Genomic DNA, 17,797 nt, shown 5'->3' with positions numbered 1-17,797 from the left:
CAGTATTCACAGTGCTTTATATGTGTTTTCATTTTGTCACATAGAATATTAAAAAGATGTGTGCTCAAGACAATAAAATGCAAGCTTTGGGGCACTGGGGTAGCTCAGTCGATCAAGTGTCCAACTCTTCATTTTGGCTCAGGTCATGATCTCAGGTCTTGAGATTGAGCCCCATGTCGGGGCTCAGCGCGGGGTCTGCTTGGGATTCTCTCTCACCTGCTTTCCCTCCCCGCACTCACACTCTAAATAAATAAATACACACAATCTTTTAAAAAAAAATGCAAGCTTTTACTGCCTTATCAAGAATATCCTTATATGAAACAGAATCTTATTTCTTTCGTCACCTGGTGACAGTGAGGAATACAATGAATCCTAGTACAGGTCAGAGTCACAGCCCTGAATGCTAAGCTGTAAGTGGCTTCACCCACCTTTGCTTTTTGCATCATTGGTGCAAGTGTCAACACAGTGAAAAAGACAAGCAACAACCTTGGTGTTATTATGAAAGTCAATTTGAACTCAGGGCTCCCCTAAAAGCATCTCAGAGCCCCCCAGAGGACTGCAGACTACACTTTGATAGCTACTGATCTAAAGGGACAGACATATGTGATACCCATCTTCGGCATCCTGGGTCTCTGAGCTGGAGAGGAGGAAATTCTATAAAAGGCAATGCAAGGGCAAACAGCCGAGGGAGGAAAAGGCGGACAGAAACCAGGAAAGGATGCCTTTTGAAAACCCTGCACCGAGAGAGCACACCTGAAACCAACCATGAATTTTGACTGAAGGCAACTCTGTTGACCTAGGGAAATGAAGAAGCTCATTGTTTGGCCCAGTTCTAGAGATTCAAAGTCTACTGTCTGTGGGAGGAGAGACAGAGGGAAGAAGAAGGGCTTCACTGCATTGGAAATAACCAATGCTGTGCTAGAACTGCATTGGAAATAACCCTCATCCAGTTTCCAAACTAGCAGCTAGATGAAATTCATTGAGCACTGTGATCGTAATACAAAGATCCCTGTATGTTTACAACCCCAAGCATGTCTTGCACACAGCAAGTGTGCCTAATAAATGACAATATAAGGAAGCTAAATTTTACTCCGATATCTGTCTCATTTCCCTCAGTACTAGGGCCAACAGTCACTCCCAAACCTATTATGTACTTTGTACTTTCTAGTCTCTTTCAGGTATGACATTACAACAAAGGTCTCCAGTGAGAAATAGGGAATTCCGGGTGTCCTGGGGGAAATGAAGCGGTCCTATCGAATACAGCCCATCAGGGAGGACGGAGCTTCCCCCCACAGAGGAAATGGTCGCATCTAGACTCCATAAAACAACTCTGCAGCTGCTCCTGCCAATCACTCCATTTCGCCATCATCTCTCTGGCCCCAGAAGAGGTGAAGTCACAAGGCAATCAGTAAAACCTAAACCTTTCCTAAGTATGGGCTCGGCTGCAATTTATGGAGAAAAGCACATGAGCAGAGGCAGCCTGAGGTGCCAGAGCTGAGGCAATGCGGCAGGTGCCTCCGCCGCTCAGATGTGCTCTGTCTGCCTTGGCAGGTCCGGGGGAGCGCGCCGGAGCTGGGGGAGTGTTTTCCAAATCCCCTACTTCAAGAAGGGAAATCGGGGTCATGCCACATGCTCTGTGTGTCCACGTAAGTGTTCTGTTCATGCATTTGAGAGCCAGTCATGGCCCCGCTGTGACTGACTAATTCTTCTCCTATTTATTTCTGATTGAGGAGAGCCTAGGTGAATGTCGCCATCTTGCCAAGAAGTCTTGGGCCAGAGCCAGCTGGGACAAGCAAGAGCCCTCAGATAACTCTCTCTTCACCTAGCCAGAGGTCTTTCTTGAGTTTATGTAAGAAAAATGGAGTCGGAGCTTTGTTTTTGTTACCTCGATTGGTTAATTAGTTAAGTAGGTAATTATGCTACATATTTACTGATTGGCTTTTCTGGGACTGACAGTGTTCTGGGTTCTGAAGTCAGTAAAGAATACTGACCGCAATTGCTTTATATTCCTTCCGGGCCTGGGTGGCTCAGTCTGTTGATCGTCTTGATACTTGGTTTCAGGGGTTGTGGGATCAAGCCCTGCCTGGGCTCTGTGCTCAGCCGGGAGTCTGCCTGAAGATTCTCTCCCTTGGTCCCTCTCCCGACACTCTCTCTCCGTCTCTAAAATAAATATATACATCTTTAAAAAAAAAAAAAAAAACCTTTATATTCTAAGATAAATAAATTAGTAGGTAACTGTAGCCCCACATAACTGCTATCATTCAAGTCAACAGAGTACGTAATGAGAGCACACCCAGGACAGTACTGACAAAGGATTCTTGGAGGAGGCAAGGTTTCCTGAAGGACAAATAATGGTCAGCCTTATAAGGAGGGGCAAGGGAGATCTGAGATGCCCAGACATAACACCTAGGACACAGCAAGTACTCAGGGAGTACTGTTGTAGGGACTATCCTTTCACAACACAATTTGGCCTGCAATCAATACTATAGTATCTCCTGGAGTACTTCAAAGCAAATGCCTGTTAGCTTGCCTACAAAAGGGCTATAAAAGTCCCATCTTTGCGATTCAAAGTGAGGTTCTCAGGCCAGTAGCTATGGGATCATCCCAGAACTTGTCAGAACCACTGAATTGCAGCTCCCAACCCAGATGGATCAATTGCATTTAACAAGATCATCTATGATTCATATACATGTTAGGGTTGGTGACATGCTGTATTGAAGGCTCATCAACCAGTGATGGCTTGCTAGACTAGTGTTTGTAAGCTTTGGTGAACATCACATCTCTGGGTAGGACTTTGAAAATGCAGAAACCCAGTTTTTATTCCCTCCCTATCCTCCATGGAAACCAAATCTCAGAGTCTGGGATGTGTATATCTGCATTTTTAACAGGCTTCACGGGGGCCCCCGAAGCAGGTGTTATTTTCTATAAAATGCTGTAGGGAAATACGTGGGGAGGAGGCAACATTTCGTGTTGTGTGTGTGTGTGTGTGTGAGAGAGAGACAAATAGGCAGATCTGTACTGAGGAACTTTCTTTTGAGGACCATCTCATTAACTCTATTAAGCTTTTGGGGTGCCTGTGTGGCTCAGTTGGTTAAGCGTCTGCCTTCAGCTCGGGTCATAATCTTGGGGTCCTGGGATTGAGTCCTGCATCAAGCTCCCTGCTCAGTGGGGAGTCTGCTTCTCCCTCTCCCTCTGCTCCTCCCCCGCTCGTGCTTGCTCTCTCGCTCTCTTGCTCACTCTCAAAGAAATTAATAAAATCTTAAGAAAAAACTCTATTAAGCTTCAAATAATGATACTTTTCAAGGAGACTAGAAGATGAATTTGTGATGATGATTATGAGATTTTTTGGCATATTCTTTTAAGTATACAACTTTTACTATTCTGAAAACAAAGATGTTCCAAAGCAAGACTGTCTGGATTAGAAGTAGTAAATATAATGTGAACCAGAGTGCTGCTAAAGACTGCTTACATGGAAGCATCATTAGCTAAATTTTATCCATAAGAAGTTCATGCAGACAAATAACTAGTTCTTCAAAAATGTCTTATGTAGCCTCCAGCCATACAAAAACTCCAAGTACCATTTGACAATACTTGAGCTAAATGTATAATGCAAATATGACAAAACAAGTTCAAATTTTGCCTTACCCTAACTATGATGTTTATTCTCTAGCTGGTCACAAAATCTAACATGCTAAAGACGATGGATTTCCATGTGTTCTTGATTGATTTTCATTTAAAACTAAATATGAGGAAATTTCAATTTCCTCTCTATTAAGACATAAATCTGAAGCAAAGAAATTGAATTACCAAGTGCTTGTTTTATAGGAAAAACTGTCTCCACATTAATTACATTAGTTGTGCATAATATTTGGAGGAAATGGAATAGTCAGGTGGCAGATAAATATATTAAAGTAATTTAATGAATTAAAGTTCGGTATATAAACATTTGAGATGACTCAAGCAACAGCCTATATGAATTATAATTTAAAGGGAAAAAATAAACTGTACAAGTTTTTTGAGACAAAGACTTTCCTAATTTACAAATTATAAAAGAAATTTTATGAAATACTGAGTTTTCTCCTCTTCCTATGAAACAATTTGGATTTCAAAGAAAACATCAAATCTTTTCAAATTTTTTTCAAATGAATGGGTTGGTACCCATCATTCACAATACCACAACATAATCTCCATCACTGTTTAATCTCATTTATATTTGCTAAGACATGATTTCTTTCATTCAGAGTTTGCTTTACACAGAAATAAAAAGCCAGTGAAAATTAGACCAATGTGCTTGCAAGTTTCCACAGCTCATTTCACCTCACTCCTGAGGGCAAACATTCATCTACCAACTACTGAATGTGTCCAGCAGCATGTGGACACATGTGTCTAGACTTGTCTCCAGGTTAGCCCCGGAGACTAGGAAGAACTTGGCAACTGGATCTCCCTCTTAAAAGGCTAGTTTTCTGACATGCCGTGATAACCACAGATAATTACCAGGACCCATAGTGAGAGGGGCAGCTAACCCTATAAGAAGTGTTGTAATCCACCAACAAATATGTAACGTTGTTTCATTTATTTGTTCGTCCCTCCCCAACCCCTTCCCTGTTCTCTCTAATAATGGTGTCTTACAAATGTTTCATGGACTATAATTATAGTTGACAGACTCAATTTGCTTGTCATTTTCAAGTGTGTAAAGAATGGTTTCTTGTGCCTGGTTCTATATCTCACAGATTCTTTTATTAGCACATTTACATTTGACATGTTAATATTCCTTGAAACAAAAGCAAAAGTATGAGATGATGTTGTTGGCCTTTAAGTGTATAAACCAGATGTTCTGTCTGTTCCCCAAAATTAGTGTTAAAAATTTGAAATCCGTATCAAAATGGGAAAGAGTGCAATTAGAAGAAATATAGTTTGACGCTCCTGCATTAATTTTCTTTGATGTTTGATTTATTAAAATAAATTTACTGGATAATTTGTATTCTAGTAAAAGACCTTCTGTTCCTAAGAGTGTTAGTTGTGTCTCCTTTGGATGAACACTCTGACTCCATCTTGAATAAGTTCTTCATCAAAATCTCCTTTTGTCTTCATATATTATAAAGTGTAAAAAGGACAATGGTTAGGACATCAACTTTCACACCGCCAGGTTCAGGCTTATCTTTAAGAAGTTTTGTATTGTTTATTGCTTATGGTGTCAAGGTGAGTGTGGCCTGGGTAGGTTGTTGCTTCCCCTTTCCCTCACTCACAGCTTCTTCTTGCCAGGGAAGGTGACATCTTTGCCTTTCTGGCACCCCAGGGCCTCTGCCTAAAGTTCGGACGATACCCTAGCTTCTCTTCATGGACATACTGTGGGCCAATACATTTCCTTTTTACTATCAAACTATCTATTCTCTTTGCAGAATATAATAGTCATGGTTGCTGAACATTCCAAGCTTGGTGTTAATGCTATTTCAAAACAATTGTTTAGAGGTTCCCAATAATGCTATTTGCCCATATTGTTTCCCCAAAGTAGATACTTATTTGCCATTTTAAAACTTTCCTCTGTTATAAAAAAACAAAGGTAATTTTTAGCTGTTCCTACAAAATTCCCATGTCAGGAAAGGGAAAAAAACAAAAAGCAACACAATGTGCTCTGTAGAACTCCCTCAAGACTCAGGAATTTGTGGGAATAGCTCCCTCTTGATGTAAGGATGATGGTAGGGATGAAAACAGGAAGATTAAGAAGACATTAGAACCCCCCAATACCATTTCCTAATCCCACTCAACCAAGCAAATGTCCTCTGTTATCCCTATAAGACACCAGGCACAGTTGAAGGTGGATGCGCCATATTTAAAAGAAGGTCTTAAGTGAAAGAGTAATTACTGGATACTGAGACAACCCCCCTCCCCCAAGTCTGGGCTCCCAGAACTCTGGCAGCTGGACTTCATACCCTTCTGGAAGGACACTGAAAGACTCTGATTAGCTAATTAATAAAAATAGAGATGTTAGGACTTCACCAAGAAATGTCTCAGTGTGATCATTCTACAGTAAGCAGATAGCCAAGGAAATCTATCTACTAATCTAAAGGAAAACTTCTATAATCCAAAACAAACAAACAAACAAAACAACAAAAACAAACAAACAAAAAAAAACCTTTCTGTTTAAAAAAGGCCAAAATAAGCAAAAAGCAAACATAAAAACTGCTGGGAGAGGAAAACACCAAAAGACATTGTCACTAATACCTTCAGAGTGACATGAAATTCATGAAGCAGAAGGATATAGAAAAGAATGAGAAAGACTCTCAGAGGTTAAAAATATCTCAGCAGAAATGAATAGCTCAACAGAGTTTAGAAGATGATGTTGAGGAAATACTCTAGAATCTCCTAGAAACTACAGGTTTAAATATCGAGATAAAGAGATGAGAATAGAAGGGAAAAGTTTAAAAAATTCAAGGATGGATACAAATGGTCCAATGTCTGAATAACAGAAATTTCAGGTGAGAAGACAAAAGAAATAAATCATCAAATAAGTAATTCAAGAAAACAACCTAAAATTGAAGGGCCCATATGCTAGAATAAAATATATACGAACCAAAGCACATCATCATGAATTTCACAAAAAGATCTTTTAAGTTTCCAGAAGGAAAAGTTAACATACAGAAGGGATCAAGAATCAGAATTGCTTTAGGTGTTTTTTTGTTTTTGTTTTGTTTTGTCTTAGAATTGCTTTGGACTTCTCAACAGCAACACTGAAGCACAGACTAATATCGTCAGAATTCTGAAAAGGTTTTTCCAGGCTAACCTGCTATTCCCAGAGAAATTATCAATTAAGTGTAAGGACAGAATAAAGATGCCATCAATAGTCTAGGTCACAGAAAACTTAGCTCTCATCACCCTTTCTTAAAATGAGGAATATTTTCTTAAAATAATGACATAAAAATGAGGAAGACCAAGAAAAAAAAGAGATGCGGGATCTAGGAAGTAGGGATCAGCTCAAGATAGAGGAAAAGAGGAATCTCCAGGATGAATACAAGAAAGATTCCAGGAAACAGACATGCACCTTGCAAAGGGAGTTACCAGTCCAGATTAGAGCAGGTCAGGAGACTCTAGCGTCCCAAACAGATGATAGTGATAGAGTTCCTGATGTGACTTAAAATATGAGAATTATTTAGACAGATGGACAGAGTTTGGGGGTAAATTGTTTGATGAAGAGTTTGGGGACAAACAGAACACTAAAAAGGAAAGTCAGCTGTTAATTCTAAGGAGAGAAACATTTGTGTAAGAAAAGAAAAAGTAATCACATTTTAGAGCTTAGCTTTATAATCTAAGCATTGCATAGTGATCCAGACAAAATATGATATAATTATACTGGAAGGGTGGAGTAGGGGCCAAGGGGAATTCTGTGAGCTTGGGGTTGGAGTAGGGAGACATGGCAGAACTATAGCTTCAGCTTCCATTTTGGTCAGCCAATGGGTAACACTTACAAGGGAAAGAAAGAAAGAAAGGAGGGAGGGAGGAAGAGAAGAAGGGAGGAAAGGAGTGAGGATACAAATAAGTGTGTAATTTGAAAATAAGGAAAACAGTCAAAGGTTAAAAAAAAAAAAAGGAAGGAGGGAGGGGTAGAAGGAAGAAGAAAGCACAATACACAGACCTTCTGTGCAAATGATAAAACTGAATTCTAAAAAGTGGAATTAAATGTTTAATTTGTTCAACCTGCCTATTTTGCTTCCTGTCCCTCCTGCCTACCTCCCTTCCCCTTTCTCCTGGAATCCAGCCCTGGCAACTCAGAACATGATGAAGTCATAGGCTCCAAAATATGGCCATGGTATGAAGGCAGCAGCACAAATTTTTAAAGAGCATTTCGGCACCACACCACAGTGCCGAGAAGGGAACCTTGTGTAATGTGAACAACTATGAGCTTGTGCTATTTTATTAATCCAGGGTGGTGATCCCTGGGTGTTGCATTACGTGTGTGTGTGTGTGTGTGTGTGTGTGTGTATTTCTATGTATGTGTGTCTTCTGCAGTCTCCTACTTAGATGGCAGTCATCAAGAAGTCTTCCTCTCCTTGAACATGGCAAAGGAGGGAGAAAACTCAGTATTAACACTAACACTGGGGTTCTCACCTATTAGCAAGTTCTTTAACATTAAAAGCAAAGAAACGTTCAAATGGGAATGACCTTCTCTGATATCCCCTTCTTCTGACTCCGGCTCTGCATGTGTCAGTTTCTTGCTCCTTATCACCTCATTAAGTCACCAAACATTGCTACCTGGGAGGAAAGATTGATGGAGTGATAACTGACAGCTCTCCTGTGACCTGCAGCCAGTTCATTTCCATTTGCTTATTAAAAAGAGTCTTGCTTTTTCCCCAAATAGACCCATATTTTGAAATTCCTTTCTGTTTAAGGAGCCATTTCCAAAGCTCTTTCACTTTTCCTTTGCCAGATCCTCCAGAGAAAATACAACTTCTTGGGCCAGAACGTGTTGGTATTTAACATCTCTACTTGAAAACCTTTTATAAATGTCAGGCAACAGTGCAAACCTTGAAGAGAGAGGTAGATTAAAAGAAAATTCTCTGTGTTTGGAATCCATCCTGTATTTCCCAGAATGTTCATCCTGTCTTGAAATATGATTTCCCCTTCAGATTCCATATTAAATGGCTGTTCTCCCTGAGGCTCTTCCTTTCATTATCCCCCTCTGCCCTCCAGAGAGAAATATTTGCAGTGTATGAACTCATTGAAAATCACTTTGAGTTTCTCCTGTGGCACTTTATAACTTATATTTTAATTATTAGAAAACATGATATCTGCACTCCTAAATTGTATCTTCATGAAAACAGGAACCTCATTTTAATCTCCTTATCATTTGACACGGTCAATTAGTAATAGCAAGAACCACAGCTAAACCATTTGCTATGTACACACGATCTCTAATCCTCACGACAGCCCTCAGAGGCAAGGAGTTATTAAGTTCACTTTGCAGAAGAAGAAACTAAGTCTCTGAGATGTGAAGTCGCTTGCCTAAGATCACACTTTCAGTGAGCGTTGGGTATTTCAGGAACCCATTATCTCAACTAGAATATGTCCTCCTCATTCTCTGTTATAAGACAGAAAGGGAGGAAAGAAGGAAGGAGGGAGGGAGGAAAGAAAAAGTTTAAAATCTCGGGCTTTGACCCACTTATTGGAATAATACTTCACAAATTCCCAGAGTTGTAGAGTTGTGAGAGATTGAAGAAATGAACACAACCTGTCCTCTGCTTTTTACACAGAGAGCCACTAAGACCAGAGAGGTTAAGAACCCTGTTCAAGGTGGCATAAGCAATGACACAGCTAGGACTAATGCAGACCTCAAGGATCCCCGACTCTTACTCCAAAGTTCTTTCCTATGTAAATTCTGAACCAGACACTAACACATCAAGACATTCAAAACAGGATAGCAATTAATAGATATATAAGCTTGTTTTTTTTGTTTAAACTTTGTTTACTAAAGTCCTCTGGATGCTAAGAAGCAAGAATTACAATTTCTAAAAGTCTTTTCATGAATGGTTTTCTCATTTGCCAAATATATAGAGTGATATCTAAGTATACAAGATAAAATAATTATCTTTTCTTGGTTCACCAAAAAGGACATGTTTTGCCTTTAAAATGTGCTTTGCCACTTAGAGTCATTACAGCACAAATAGTGAATGCTTCATCTGTCAGCAACCTACCACATTCAAACTTTTGAAGAGCACAAAGGTCGCAAAGTTTAAAATATGACCAAGCCAGTGAGGTGAGTATGTACATTCAGGGCCAAGTTCAGGGCCTTGTCATTTTCCTCAATTAACGGATACATACTTTCATAAAAATGTGATAAGCAAGCAAGAACAATTATTAACCAAGTCCTAGATGACTTCCCAATGCAGAACTCTGGGCTTTCCGAACTCCATACCAATGCCCCACCCCACCCTGCCCTGAATCTTCACATCTCCTCCAGGAAGCCTCTTTCCACTTCTTCCTCAGTGCCTCCCTCCTCCCCCACCCCCAGCAAATGCACTGTGGCAGGAATCAAGGACATCTAACATCTTCGAAATAAAGAAAGGGGGTTGTATGTGAGAGTTAACTCTGAGGTCAACAGTAATGGATGAGAACAGAATTTTCAAATTAACTTTAGATAAATGGACTGAGCACTGTGCAAAGCAGCCTAATGGAAGGTATTACTATATCAAAAGAAAGAATGTGTTGGGGCACCTGGGTGGCTCAGTGGGTTAAAGCCTCTGCCTTCGGCTCGGGTCACGATCCCGGGGTTCTGGGATCGAGCCCCACATCGGGCTCTCTGCTCAGCAGGGAGCCTTCTTCCTCCTCTCTCTCTCTGCCTGCCTCTCTGCCTACTTGTGATCTCTGTCTGTTAAATAAATAAATAAAATCTTAAAAAAAAAAAGAGAGAGAGAGAGAGAGAATGTGTCTTTCTGAATGAGTTGTCCACAATTAGAAATTAGAAAAGAGTAGGAGACAAAGTAGTGCCTGTAAAAGTACTGCCCCGAAGAGAAGGTCTCCAGACCAAGGGCCTGACGTGCCCAGTATCAGGGGTTTTCCAACCGTGGTGGGGAGCAGGGCAGGCACCTGCCATTGAAGCCTTCAGCTTACATACTCTGTTCTGATTCCACACTCACAAATTCCAGATTTACATAATAATTTGGTTTCTAAGGGAAGACAGGCCCTGGCCAGAAGATGCAAGTATTCGGTCTTCTTGTCATTGTGTTTTTTCCCTCTCTCTAAAGGAAGGAATCAAAATTCTAGCTTACCCTTAGTCTTCTCTGTCTTCAGTAGCAAGAGTTAGGATCCCCAGATTGGGTTACTGTCTGAAAAATGACAAGATTGCTATAGAAGCTGCATAACCGAGAGTCAGGCCCTAGACTATCTTAAATTTATAAAAGGCCACCTCTGAAAGACCTTTCCTCAGTCAGTCAGTAAATTTTGTCCTACCTCATCATACCTTCTTCCAAATTTCAGTCAAAATTAGTCGACTTCTCTTCCCACAAATAGATATTCATCGACCTCTCTCTCATACACACACAAGGCACAGTTTATGCCTTGTGTTATTTTTATCTTACAGAAGCGCAACCCTCCTTTTGAGAGCAGGTTGTTTTATTTTAGTTTAGCTTAGTTTAGTTTTATTTTATTCAGTCACTACTTTTTGAAAGCAAAATAGAAATGAGTAAGATACAGTCATGTCCGCTATAGACTCAGGTTAGCAGGGGGTGACAGATACAAAAATAAGTTATACAAGTGGAAAGGCAGTAATAAAAGTATAAAGGACAAGAGTATTGCAAAAGAGGGGACAATGAACCTTGCTGGGAAGCCTCCCTAGAGGAGGTCATGTCTGAGTTAGATTTTGGAAAATAAATAAAACTTCATCAAGAAAACCAGAAAGAAGAGTATTCACAACAAAGGGGAAACATGTGCAAAAGGCAAAGAGTTGTGAAATGACCTGGGAACCAAAATACAGTTCAGAACTGCCAAAATGTGAAGTACAAGGAAGAGAGTCATGCAAGATATGAGGCTGGCCAGGTGGAGAGAGGATAATAAGTTGGGGTGTGCCCCAGATGCAGTTTGGACTTTCCATTGTAGGTGACCACTGAAGCTAGCAGAGGCTTTTAATTACAAAAAGAGACTGGACCAGGGAGGGTATGTGCTATGGTGAGTGCTGTGAAGTGTGTAAACCTGGCGATTCACAGACCTGTACCCCTGGGGCTAATAATACATTATATGTTTATAAAAAAAATTAAAAAGTTAAAAATAAAAAGAGACTGGACCAGATTTGTGTTCAGGAAGATGTATTTAATATTACTATGAACAAGGGAATAGAGAAAGGTAAGACAGAAAAAAGTAGGGTTAGCTACATAGATGACTAGATACATAGATAGAAAGATAATGAAAGAAAGCATTTGGAAACATCTAGAATGGCACTAGTCAATACAAATATAATAGGAACAACAAATATAAGCCACATGTATAATTTTAAATTTTCTAGTAGCCGTGTAAAAACATAAAAATAAACAAGAAAAATTAATTTAAATATATATATTTGATACACCTGGGTGGCTCAGTTGGTTAAACATCTGCCTTCAGCGTAGGTCATGATCCCAGGGTTCTGGCATCAAGATCCACATTGGGCTTCTCTTTCTCCCTCTGACAATGCCTCCCACCCCCGCCACTGCTTGTGCTCATTCATGCTCTCTCTCAAATAAATAAAATCTGTGTGTGTGTGTGTGTGTGTGTGTGTATTCCAAAATATCCAAATTGTTTTTCTTTCCACATGCAAGCAATAAAAAAAGTCATTAATGAAATAGGTTACATTAATTTTTTGGTTCTAAGTCTTTAAATCCTCTTGTGTATTTTATACTTACAATGCATCTCAATTCAAATTAGCCACAATGCAAGTGTTAAATAGCCACACGTGGCTGGTGGCTACCATACTGGACAGCAAAGGTCCAGACAATAAATGATGAGACAGTGATTCATGCAGAAATGGGAAGGATGGGATATGTTTATAAAGGATTTACAAGATGAATTTGACAGAAATTAGGAACTGATTTATATCCATAACGATATACTAGTTGAATATAAAGTTTTCTAGCTCAGGAAACCTGCAGATGACAGTTGCTCAGCCAAACCAGGGAAGCGAGTCTAGGGGAAATAAGAGAATGAATGTGGTGTTTGGGACATGCTGAATTTGAGGCGTGTGGGGCCGCCATGACTTGGGGGTACAATAATGCACACACTAGATGTGAACAGCATATACTATATAATGCTTCTACGTGTCAAGGTCTGTTCTGTTGTTTGTATATGAACACATTTAATCCTCAAAACACTACAAGATGGCTTTTACTACTAACCCCCATGTTAACAAATGAGAAGAAAATCAGTCCTTTGGCCCAGGTCTCATGGCAGAGTGAAGACTGAAACCCAGTCCGGCCTTAGAGGCAAAGCTTCCAACCACACATTGTACTGCCCCTCAAAAGCAGGGCCTCTGGAATCACACAAACCTATGTCCAAATAACTCCTCCTTCACTTACTAATTGTGTGACTTTGAGCAGGTTAATCACTGAACTTTAGTTTTCTCATCTATAAAATGGGAATCAGATGCCTGTCATAACCATGGTTGTTGAGAGGAATGACTGACTGTCCCACGTGATGTATATAAAATGTTCATCAGAGTAGTAGGTACACAACAAATATTGAACAGTAGCTGCTGTGATTATTGCTGGGCTTGGAACTCAATATAGAACTCCAAATTGGGCTATATATTTCTCTTCAAATACCTAAGACACTAACTGGTCTAAGTTTTGTCTTCTGAAGAAATGGCTTTGGCTCATTACAAAGATATTTATTTAAAGAACTTCACAGATGAGAGCTATAGGTGGGGGTCATTCTTCATAAAAGCTAAAATAATGATGGGCATTTAGACCCTGAGACAGCAGCTCTGAGCGTTCATGGCCCTTGGACACTGTGGAGAATTGTGCTGGAAGTAAAACCTTGTCCTTACCTTCGAGGAGTCTGCAAGAACAGACTGAATACATCATGAGAGCACATTTGTTTGTGTGCACTTTTATTAATTAGTGATTAAAAAAGCAAATAAAAATTTTTATCAAACAGAGATCTACGGTTATTTGGTTAAAGTCCAAGAAAATTTAATCATAAGGTCTAGGGTTATCACATTTTCCCCACGGATAATCTCATTCTTGTATGGGCAGGCATTTGGATACGAAAACAAAAGACAAATTAAATAAAATAAATAACCAAAAACCATAAACAGAGGACATCTTGCTCTGCGATCCCTGGCATTTGTAACTTTAGACTTCCAACATGTTAATGTTAATTACATACCATTTCCTGCCAAGCTTATGGTCATGTGATCTAAATTTGCATTGTAATTAGCTTTGCCTTTCATAAAATACTCTGCCTTTTTCTAGGTGAAGGGATGCTAGGTGCAGAACCTCTTAAAGAGCCTTCAAGAAGACCTCAGCAGCCAGCTACCACTCAAACTCTTCTAAGCCCCCAGTCCATAGGTTGAATCAACAAGAATTCCATTGAGCCATCCAGTCCAATTGTCATTCCTTCCCTCAACACTTTAATTCCATTTAGGTGGTAGGTCTCCTCTTTCAAATCAAGGCTAAGCTAATCACCCACTTAATGCTGGGAATGCCGAGCTCATTTGATTCTTCTCATCTCAGATTCCGTCAGGAAGCGTGCCTAGGAAACCTCTCCTCTGCAAGATGTTCAAGTGGGCCACATACCTGGCTTGCCCAACAGGGACAGCAGATGAGTAACAAGTGTGTTTATAGACTTTGTGGTGCTCCAGCTGTCGCTGATGTCAGTGTTTTCTGCTAAAATTGGTGTATTTTTTGCTGTCTGCCTCATCCCGTGGGCAGTTCAAGCATCACCAGCCAGGCCCAGTGGTTTGAGAAGGCCTTGCTCCAGAGAAAGAGAGCAGATTATCAGTAGAAATAAGACTACTCCCCAGAATGTTGCCTAATATAGTGGCAATGACTGAGCCAGAGGCCTCCTAGAATGTTCAACCAAATGTTCAACAAGAATAAAGGGATTATTAATTAGTTCAAGGACAGTGCAAGAGACTATATAGATCATCCAGTTAGGCTTTAGCCCAACATGATGGGTTCTAAGACTAGGAGAAGCATTAAATCACTCGATGCTTCCATTATTGGAACTCCAGGGATTAAATCTGTTAATGGAATACATTTTCAACCCATCTGAATATAAACAAACATTCACTTGAGACTCTTCTACAATCTGGAAGATTCAAAATAATATATTGAAAGCAAAAATCATGTTATATATATTGAGAAGAAAAGTGTGGGGAGGGAGAAAAGACCCAGGAGTAGTTAAACAGGTTCTCAAACAGACTTCTAGAAACACCTTACTAAGCTGTAGGTTATGCAAGGGAAAACCTATGTCATGAGAGTCTGTAGACTAAGAATTTTGTATGCTAAGAGAATCATGCTGATAGAGCAAAATGAAGGAGGGAGGGAGGTTGTTGGCTCATACAGAAGCATTTGGTAAGAGGATGGACCCATGAATTGAGTGTTGAATTATTAAAAGACCTTTGAAATTCATGCAGACATGTTAACAAGCTGCACTTGACAATTTGATCCGATGGAATAGGTTTTTTTCCTCTGAATTTTAAACCAAACTAAATCAAGAAAAGGTCATAAAACAAGGTAAATTTTTCTGAAGGCAAAGGTTTCCAAATAAATGTCAATTCTCTAAAACTGGATTTCTCTACAATGGCCAATCCCACATACTATCAGCTTTGCTGTTTCAGTTCCACATGGTAAAGGCTTTTTTCTTTAAAAAAGCGCACACACACACACACACACACACACACACACACACACACTACACATCTGGCTTTCTGCTTTTAGTCTCTTCCTTCTTTAATGAATTTTGTAAATCAGTGTCAAATAGATTAATAAATATTTCTCTCATGTTGCTTTCCTATTCAAGGATTAATGCGGGCTTCCCGCTAACTCTCAGCTCTCCTCTGCTTTCAGTGGTCTTCTTAAGAAGGTGAACCTATCTCTGTCTGGAAGGTGAACCTATCTCTGGTTGGAATGAGACATCCTTCTCAACAACAGAAGATGTCTGAGCAGCAAGACAAGTTGAAGCCATGCAGAGGAGTAAGGATCCAAAACTTGGAAGATGGTTAAGAAGCACCATCAATGGGAGGGCTTCACGACAGGCTTGGAAGTTTAGGCCAGGGCTGCTGCTCCAGTATAGGAGTTCCAAACCTAAAGGCCAGAGCAAGCCAGAGAGAAAATAACTGCAGGTCACGTGCATTTATGAGGTTGCTGAAGGTGAGCAGTTCATAAAGAGAGGTGAGGGTTGGGGAAGGGGGGGGTCCCAGATAACTGCCTAGAACAGCAAGTCTCAAAGTATGGTTCAAGGACCCTTGGAGGTCCCTGATACCCTTTCGGAGGGAGGGTCTGTGAAGTGAAGACGATTTTGTAGTAATAGTAAGGTATTTTTTGCCCTTTTCACTCTAATGAACATGCAAGGGAGTTTTCCAGAAGCTGTATGTTATATGTGACACTGGCTAATGGAAAGTGTGCCTCCCAAGCTGGAAGCCTCACTGTTACCCCAACTCTTCCATGTCCTCAACTCCACATCTTATCATATCCTGTTGCTTCTACCGCAGATCATCTCTTGAATCTGGTCCTCCCCACCACTGCCTTACTTCAGTCCTTCCCCGGACTGTTTTGGCAGCCTGCCATTTGACGGCCACCTTTAAAATCTTTTCATTTTGAATTCATTCTCCAGGGACGCCCGGGTGACTCAGTTGGTTAAGAGACTGCCTTTGACACAGGTTATGATTCCGGGGTCCTGGGATCAAGTCCTGCACCGGGCTCTTTGCTCAGCTGGGAGCCTGCTTCTCCTCTGCCTGCTTCTCCCTGTGCTTGTGCTATGTCTCTCTCTGACAAATAAATAAATAAAATTTTTTAAAAATAAATAAATAGATCCATTCTCCACAGTCAAGTCCTACATCCACACACTCCCTTGTACAAATCTATGCAGTTCTTGATTATGAACAGAACTAGACCTAGACATATTCACATCACACAGGAGAGATCTTGCACGATCACCTCATCTGCCTTCCTCACTCCGTCTCCTGCCCCCCCTTCCCCACCCTCCCCTCCTTCCTCCAGCCTCAAGTGCAGCCGCGATGAAGTTCTCCAGATTCTTAGAACATGCCAGATTCTTCAGTGACTCTGTCTTTTTTACATGTGAACTCTCCTGAATCTTTCATTGTTGAACTTTATTACGTACTATCCTCCCCCCCTTTTAATTCTCTTCTTTCACTTGCTCAGTCCTGCCTTTCCCTGCTTCAGAGCAAATAAACACGTTATTTCTGCTTAGAATGTTCTTCCCTTCGCTTCTTACATGATTTGGTCCTTCTCTTCCTTTGGTTCTTGGTTGATAACAGACCAGATGTCATGCCAGCCCTTTCCCCAATAAATGCAGATGTTAAAGCTACATGAGCTTCACATGTGGTTCTGCCCAAGCACCATCCGGTCAATGCAAAATGTCAGTGGCAAAGACGTATCTCTCTCTTTCTCTCCCTCTCCAACCCCTTTCTTTTTCATTTCTTGTCTGTCTCCTAAAGTCTGATCACTTCAGTCTTAAGGATCTCCGAGCTTTGACAGAAGGCTCGAGTTTGATGAAAATTTCTCTAGAAGAACACTCAAGTGGCACTGATGATGAAGAGGTCAGACAGTTCTCATCCTTATTAATTTTAAAAGGTTTTATTTATTTCTTTGACAGAGGGAGACACATCAGGAGAGGGAACACAAGCAGCAGGAGTGGGAGTGGGGAAGCAGGCTTCCTGCTGAGCAGGGAGCCCGATGTGATGCAGGGCTCCATCCCAGGACCCTGGGATCATGACCTAAACAGAAGGCAGATGCTTAAGGACTGAGCCACCCAGGCGCCCCAATTCCCATCTTTAATTAAAAAAAAAAAAAAGAATAAGATGTGCTGAGTAAATGACTAGACCCAGGACTGACTTACTCTTCAGGATCAAACAAAAATGTCATTTCCTAGGTGGAGGTTCCTCTCTGTTTCTCAAGCACCCATGGGTTCCTGTCCCCGAGCACCCATCACACTGCATATCCTGTGGTTATGGAGCATGGGATCAAATGTTTCCTGATGGTCTGTCATATGCAGTGTGGTGCTATTATTTTTTTTCTAATGTTATTTATTCATCAGAGAGAGAGAGAGCGCACACAGACAGGTGGATGGGCAGAGGCAGAGGGAGAAGCAGGCT

The 17,797-nt window shown here is 40.6% G+C and overlaps 1 protein-coding gene and 1 long non-coding RNA gene across 4 annotated transcripts in view; one reads left to right on the top strand and one right to left on the bottom strand.

Annotated features, from left to right (window-relative positions):
* Positions 1-17,797, bottom strand: part of SYNPO2 (synaptopodin 2) — a 177,902-nt gene that overhangs the window by 49,317 nt on the left and 110,788 nt on the right. The window lies entirely within an intron of this gene.
* Positions 1,441-16,326, top strand: LOC116584644. Its single transcript, XR_004283271.1, has 3 exons — positions 1,441-1,646; positions 15,531-15,833; positions 16,297-16,326. It is a non-coding gene; the product is annotated as an uncharacterized LOC116584644 (long non-coding RNA).

Source organism: Mustela erminea, chromosome 2 (assembly GCF_009829155.1).
Source record: "Mustela erminea isolate mMusErm1 chromosome 2, mMusErm1.Pri, whole genome shotgun sequence".
Taxonomy (NCBI): Eukaryota; Metazoa; Chordata; class Mammalia; order Carnivora; family Mustelidae; genus Mustela; species Mustela erminea.
The sequence above is the reverse complement of the archived record's forward strand: the minus strand, read 5'-3'. Positions and strand labels throughout refer to the sequence as shown.